Source organism: Protobothrops mucrosquamatus, unplaced genomic scaffold, assembly GCF_001527695.2.
Source record: "Protobothrops mucrosquamatus isolate PMUCROS unplaced genomic scaffold, P.Mucros_1.0 scaffold741, whole genome shotgun sequence".
In the NCBI taxonomy this organism is placed as follows: domain Eukaryota; kingdom Metazoa; phylum Chordata; class Lepidosauria; order Squamata; family Viperidae; genus Protobothrops; species Protobothrops mucrosquamatus.
The window spans coordinates 155,391-161,954 of record NW_015387013.1 but is presented as its reverse complement, the minus strand read 5'-3'; positions in this window follow the sequence as shown (position 1 = coordinate 161,954).

Sequence of the window (6,564 nt, the reverse complement as noted above, 5' to 3'; positions counted from 1 at the left end):
TCACGTGATCCCCTTTTGCAACTTTTTGACAAGCGAAGTCAATGGGGAAGCTGGATTCACTTAACAGCCGTGTTACTAACATAACCTGCAATGATTCACTTAACAAAATATGGCAAGGAAGGTCGCAAAATGCTGCAAAACTCACTTTAGAACTGCCTTGCTTAGCAACAGAATTTGGGGCTCAGTTGCGGTTGTAAGTCGAGGATTATTTGTATTAGAAGGACAATACCAAATCGGTCAGACTATAGTAGTCCTGGGTGTGTTCCTGCCCTGTTTACCCACATTTTTAATATCTATCCCACAGTATCACTGCGTGCCATCAGGTGGCATTTAGGTGTAAAGCACTTTTAAAAACATAATTATACCTATCAGCAAGTAATGAGCCAACTCATCATCTTGTATTTGTTTGGAATTCATTGCAAGATGTTTGAGTTGTAGTTGAGGTGCTGCAACAGAAAATTAGGGCGGTGTTTTGTTTTGTTTTAATGAGGATTGCTTCATTTTACAAATTCATTTGCGGGAGGAACTTTTTCACCTTCTCCTTAGGAATGCTAACTTAGATAGTTCCGTGGGGTACAGCTGATCGGTCTCTAGCACAGGCATTAAAAAAAACAACACCACCACACAAGTCCTTAGGTCTGTCCCTCAATGATGCAAGAATGTTGGTCTGGTTTTATTTATGTAGAGTATGGCAAAAATGTTAAAACACCCATCCCAATTACATTCTCAGTGAGCAAATCTGAAACTATTTACTCTAGAGATTCAAAGGTAGCTGATTCATATAGTCAATACGTGATGGAGTTGCATAAAGTCTCTAGGATTTCCTTGATATGTGGGACAAAGAAGACTCCCTGAATTGTGCAGGAACCCTACACTTGGGCATCCCCTGGGCAACAGCATAGAATCGGCTCATTCTTCCACAAAGGCAGCCAGACAATCCTTGTGATCTTCTGGCTTAAAACACATCACGATGTCAAGGCCTCAGGAAAACAGCTCTTCCGAGGACGTAGCATAGAGAGGTCTCAGACCAACCATCCAAATAATGGAAATCTTGGTGTGGGTACAGGAAGCTATAACGTTACTGAACCGTGTGCCCATCCCGGCTCAGCACCCCGATGCCCTCTGTCCAAGATCAGGTGCTGGCACTGAAAAGAAGAGGGGATGGAGACTTGTCCGTTTTCCTGACTCAGCATTGAAGACTGCCCAGCTGAGAGCCCCTTCAGGGCATGATTTACAAGGCTGATTGCTGATTAGATTGTTCTGTCCAGTTGCACCATAAATAAAAACTGCTTACTCTCCTAAGGGGAGTCATGTGGGCCGGCCTGACCTGCAGCTGCGTGCCTCTTCATAGCCCTGGGAGATTTATTGCTGTTCCAGAACTCCACCGGACGTCTTTAAATTAGTCCCGTTTGGCCTTCCTTCAGCTGGCAGTCCATTATCCTCTCTGGCAGCCGTTTGGGGGAGTTCTGATCTTGGCATCCCCTCCTAAGTGCTCTTGGCCCATGGAAACCTCTTCAACCAGCACCTCACCAAATCTATTTCGGGTGCTTGAAACTGAAGTGGAGGCCACAGCCTTAGTGCAGGTGGTCCTCGACTTACAACTGTAATCGAGCTCCAGATTTTTGTTGCCAAGGGAGACATTTGTTACGGGAGTTTTGCCCCGTTTTACGACTCCTCTGGCCACAGTTGTTAAGTGAATCATTGCAGTTGTTAAGTTGGTAACCCTGTTGTTAAGTGAATCTGGCTTCCCCATTGACTGATGGTCAGATGGTTGCAAAAGGGGATGACATGACGCCGGGACACTGTGACCGACATAACTACGAGCCAGTTGCCAAGTGTCCAACTTTTGATCATGGGACCACGGGGGATACTGCAATTGGTCATAAGCGTGAAAAACGGTCACAAGTCAGCAAGAATAATATTTGCGCCATATTGGAAAAATGAAGGAATACCACAGGATGAAGAAATAATTAAAAAAAAATACTAGAAAGCACAGAGATGGATAGATTGACTATGGGCCTGAAAGAAAAAGAAGAAACAGAATATTATCAAACTTGGGATTTATTTTACCGATGGCTAGAGGGAAGAATAAAGGATTAGGAATTAAATATGTATTAGCTTGTTCAAACTCAGACAGCACCTTGGTGGAAAAAGTATTATTGTATGTATGGAAAAAATTAATAAAAGCTTATAAAAAGAAAAGAAAAACGGTCATAAGTCACTTTTTTCAGTGGCGTAACTTTGCACGGTCACTAAATGGACTCTTGGAAGCTGAGGACCACCTGTACCTCCGAGTAACCGGCTCTCCATTTGGATGGATGTATCCCAAATGAGATCAGAGGCGTTTGCTGTCCTGTCAACCTGGGTACGATGGCCGCCCAGCATCACTTGGACAGCGTGAGAGGCCTCCTGCAAATTTAATAAATGTGTTCGGTGTAGGACAGGCCTGCACGACAGCGAAACATTCAGCTTTTCGTGTCTTGCGCACCTAGCTTGCCTGCTCAGTTCGTGGTTTGTGTGTGAAGTGAAACCACAAAAATGGGGTTGGGTTGGCTGTGATTGAGTTATGTGGAGAATGGCACGGGTGAGGGCAGATTTTTGTGGGCTTTCTTTCAAAAGCGCTGGCAGCCACCTCGGTTCAAAATGAAACGAACACATAGGCTGTTATTATGTAAGCAAACAAAAGTTTAAGGAAGCAAACTAACCTACATACCTGAAGCGCATCGGGTGACAGCTGGCTTGGAGCCGAGGCAGTGTCTAGGTCAGGGGTAGGCAACCTTGGCTCTTTTATGACTCGTGGACTTCAACTCCCAGAATTCCTCAGCCAGCAGGGGTGGGGAACCTTGCTGATCGGCCATAGTGTGGCCAAAACATTCGATGGTCAAAGCTGTGGTACCCCACCAGTGTCTATTTGTGTATTGTAGAGTTATTCTTGTCCGTGAAAACTGATGTGCGGGTTCTTTTCCAGGCACAATTGATCACATCGTGGTCGTCAGCCCCCTGATCCCCACACCCTTTTTTAATGTGCAACTTTACTTTTTTAGGAACGCAACCAAAATAAATTCGTATTTTTGGGGGGGTAACTTAAGGTCCTGTTGATTCTTTTTCAGAGAATCATAGTCAAATGGGACCTAAGAGGTCATTACGTCCAACCCCCTGCCTGCTGGAGGATTCACTACACCAAGGGTCCCCAACCTTGGCAACTTTTTAAGACTTGTGGACTTCAATTTCCAGAATTCCCCAGCCAGCATGGCTGGCTGGGGAATTCTGGGAGTTGAAGTCCACAAGTCTTAAACGTTGCCAAGGTTGGGGACCCCTGCAGTACACCATCCCCAATTTTCTTTTAATTTTGCAGATTTTCAAATGGCTGCCAATCGCTTAGCCCCCATGTTGTACAAAGATAGGAAGAGATTCTTGCACCGTAGGCTGTATTGCTTCCTGGCAGTGAAATTGCTTGTCTCAGGAATCTGATGCCCACATGAGTGTATTCATTTATCATTCAGGTAAATCTATTTTCCCTTCATGGGAAGAAAGCCTATTGCAGAAGAAGCAATTTGGGGGGGGGGGGCTGTAGAGGAAAGGACATTCAGAGGGGGAAAAAATGCTTTTTGTTTTTGTTTGATTTCACATTCTCTGTCTCCTCTCCCAAACACTATCAACCTTCTGTTGGGAATTCCATACAGTATTGTCATTTAAAATAGTGTGTGTGTGTGTGGGGGGGGGGGGAATCAAGCAGATTGTCTCTCCTTGGAAGCATTTTGCAAAAGGACTCCCCCTCTCCTTTTTTTTTAGCATCTTATTTGTGAGTCTTCCCCAACTTTCTGGATAGTTTAAAGCAGCATTCATTGGGATCCAGATCCTATGGGGCTGCTTGGAGGGCAGATCCATGCACACCATGCAGCAGTAGGGATGTTGTCAGAACATCTGTTTGCTCCCCTAAAACCATCAGCGCATAGTATTATCCATCGGATACTCCTGAATTTCTGAACCCCTTCCTTGTGTCCCGGCTTTCCTTCGCTTTTTTTTTTTTTTAATTACTTCAAGCCATGTTTGGCTGTTAACACCCGAACTGGCTGGATTGCATCCACCATCTGGAGCCACAGCTGGTTTAGTAACTTGGTTTGGTCACTCAGGAGAGCAGATCATGTACTGCTTTGACAATAAGGAAGGGGAAATCTCTGTCCTTCTAGACCTGGTTGAGCCATAGCTCTTTGCAGACCCTAGCACTGATGTTTTTACCTAGTTTGGTAATGAAACGTCTGCAAGAAAACAAACTCAGAGAGCACCAAGGACCCCACACTTCTGCTCCTTCCTCCATGTCCTCAAAATCTCCCCCACCTCAATAATAATATATAATAATGGACCTTGGAGGTCATCTAGTCCAACCCCCTGCTCAGGCAGGAAACCCTGTACCATTTCAGACAAATGGCTGTCCAGTCTCTTCTCAAAAACTTCCAGTGTTGGAGCATTCACCGCTTCTGGAGGCAGGTTGTTCCACTGGTTAATTGTTCTAACTGTCAGGAAGTTTCTCCTTAGTTCTAGGTTGCTTCTCTCCTTGATTAGTTTCCATCCGTTGCTTCTTGTCCTGCCTTCAGGTGCTTTGGAGAATAGCTTGACTCCCTCTTCTTTGGGGCAGCCCGAGATACTGGAAGACTGCTATCATGTCCCCCCTCGTCCTTCCCTTCGTTAAACTAGACATCCCCAATTCCAGCAACCGTTCCTTGTATGTTTTAGCCTCCAGTTCCCTGATCATCTTTGTTGCTCTTCTCTGCACTCTTTCTAGAGTCCCAACATCTTGTGGATGGAGTTCACGGCCCATGGCATTGGAAAGTGTAGTCTCCAATGCAAAAAGAACACTGAACCACAATAGGCAATTACAGCCCTTAAGCCCAATAATCAATGTGCCTCACAAGGCCCCTCACCCTGTCCTTCACAGCATCCCGCATATCCTAATAGTTGTAGCTTGTGAGAAATGGCACTGCGGCAGTTTCGACAAGGCAACCTTCCGACTCTTATTTGGGGAGGGGAGAAGAGTTGGGGGGGGGGATATTTGGAAGGAGTGTCTGGATAAAGGGTGGCAAAGGCTGCCAAGGGGAGGCAGCGTGCCCGTGCACACGGGTGTCCATAGTAACTCCAAATGTCACCAGGAGGCAGAGAGCATCGGCAGGAGTAGCTGCCAAGGGAAGAATCTTTCAGTTCAGCTCATCCGGCTGCGTTTTGGCTGGCAGCACTGGATCCTCTCCAAATGGGCAGGTTGGAACGGCAACCTTGCCATGAGCTGCAGTGGGCAGCAATGGCACTTGGCCTGAACATTCATTCCAAGAATCCAGGCGGAGCTGTGGGGAGGGAGTCTTCGGTTTCCTTCTCCCCCAAAAGTTCCTTCCTCAAAACATCACCCAGCCCTTGGCCCCATCGTTCCCAGTCCGCCACCCCTCCTCACACAGGCTCCAATTCCCTGCTTTCCCGCCGTCTTCCAAAATTGGGAGTTGCAATCCCAACCTAGTGCAAGGATACCGGGCTAAAGAACACCGGTGCGAATGAACCAGAGCGTATCAACCCTCAGTCTCTTGCAGAACAGTTCCGTGAATCCATCCGTTGAAGAGAGGGAGCGAAATGCACTTTTCCACCTGCGGTGCAGGGCATTTCAACTCACACGCACAAATCCACCCTTAGCCAGCTCTTCCAGGCTTCTCTGCCGATGCCCACGGGCACAGGGGGTGTGTGTGTGAATAAAAGCAAATGATTTAAGGCGAGGTGTCGGGTTAGGAACAGGAGGAGAGCCGTAGACAGCCCACCCTCCACACTACTCTTGACCCGAGTCCCACTCTGTAAATTAATGAAAGGGATGAAGGCAAGTTGGCTGGCTGCTGCATTATACAACTCTGACACGTCTTCCCAAGCCAGGCGCTGTTGGGATCCCCTTTGGCGACCCTCTGACAGGCAATGTCAGTGGGGGAAGGTAGATTCGCTTTACAGCCATGTTACTAACTAGCACAGTGGTTCTCAACCTTTTTAATGCCGCGACCCCCCAACCGGTCGTAAGTCGAGGACTAAACCGGTCGTAAGTCGAGGACTTTCCCTGCCCGGGAGCGCCGCACATGCGTGGTTCCGCCCCCTGCGCCGACCGAGGCGTAGCGGGCAAGCGGCAGAGACGGAGCAGGCCGACCACCAGCTGGCCCAGCCCAAGGGAGGTAAGGCACCCGCCGGAAAAGGGGAAAAAAAAAATGGCGGACAGCCTTGCTTGGCGACTCCCGTGAAATGGTCGATCGACCCCAAATGGAGTCGCGACCCATAGGTTGAGAACCGCTGAACTAGCAGCTATAGTGATTCACTTAACAACTGTGGCAAGAGAGGTCGTAAAATGGGGCCAAGCTCACTTAACAGCTGACTCGCTTTGCCACGGAAACTTTGGGGTCAATTGTGATCGTACGTTGAGGACTACCTACATAGATCCCAACGTCCGTAACTAGGAGAAAGGTGGAAACTATAATCCAAAGAGGACCCCGAACAGTGTCCAGCTGGTCTAAGACCACCCCTCTAAATCCTGGGGGAGATGTTGAGGCA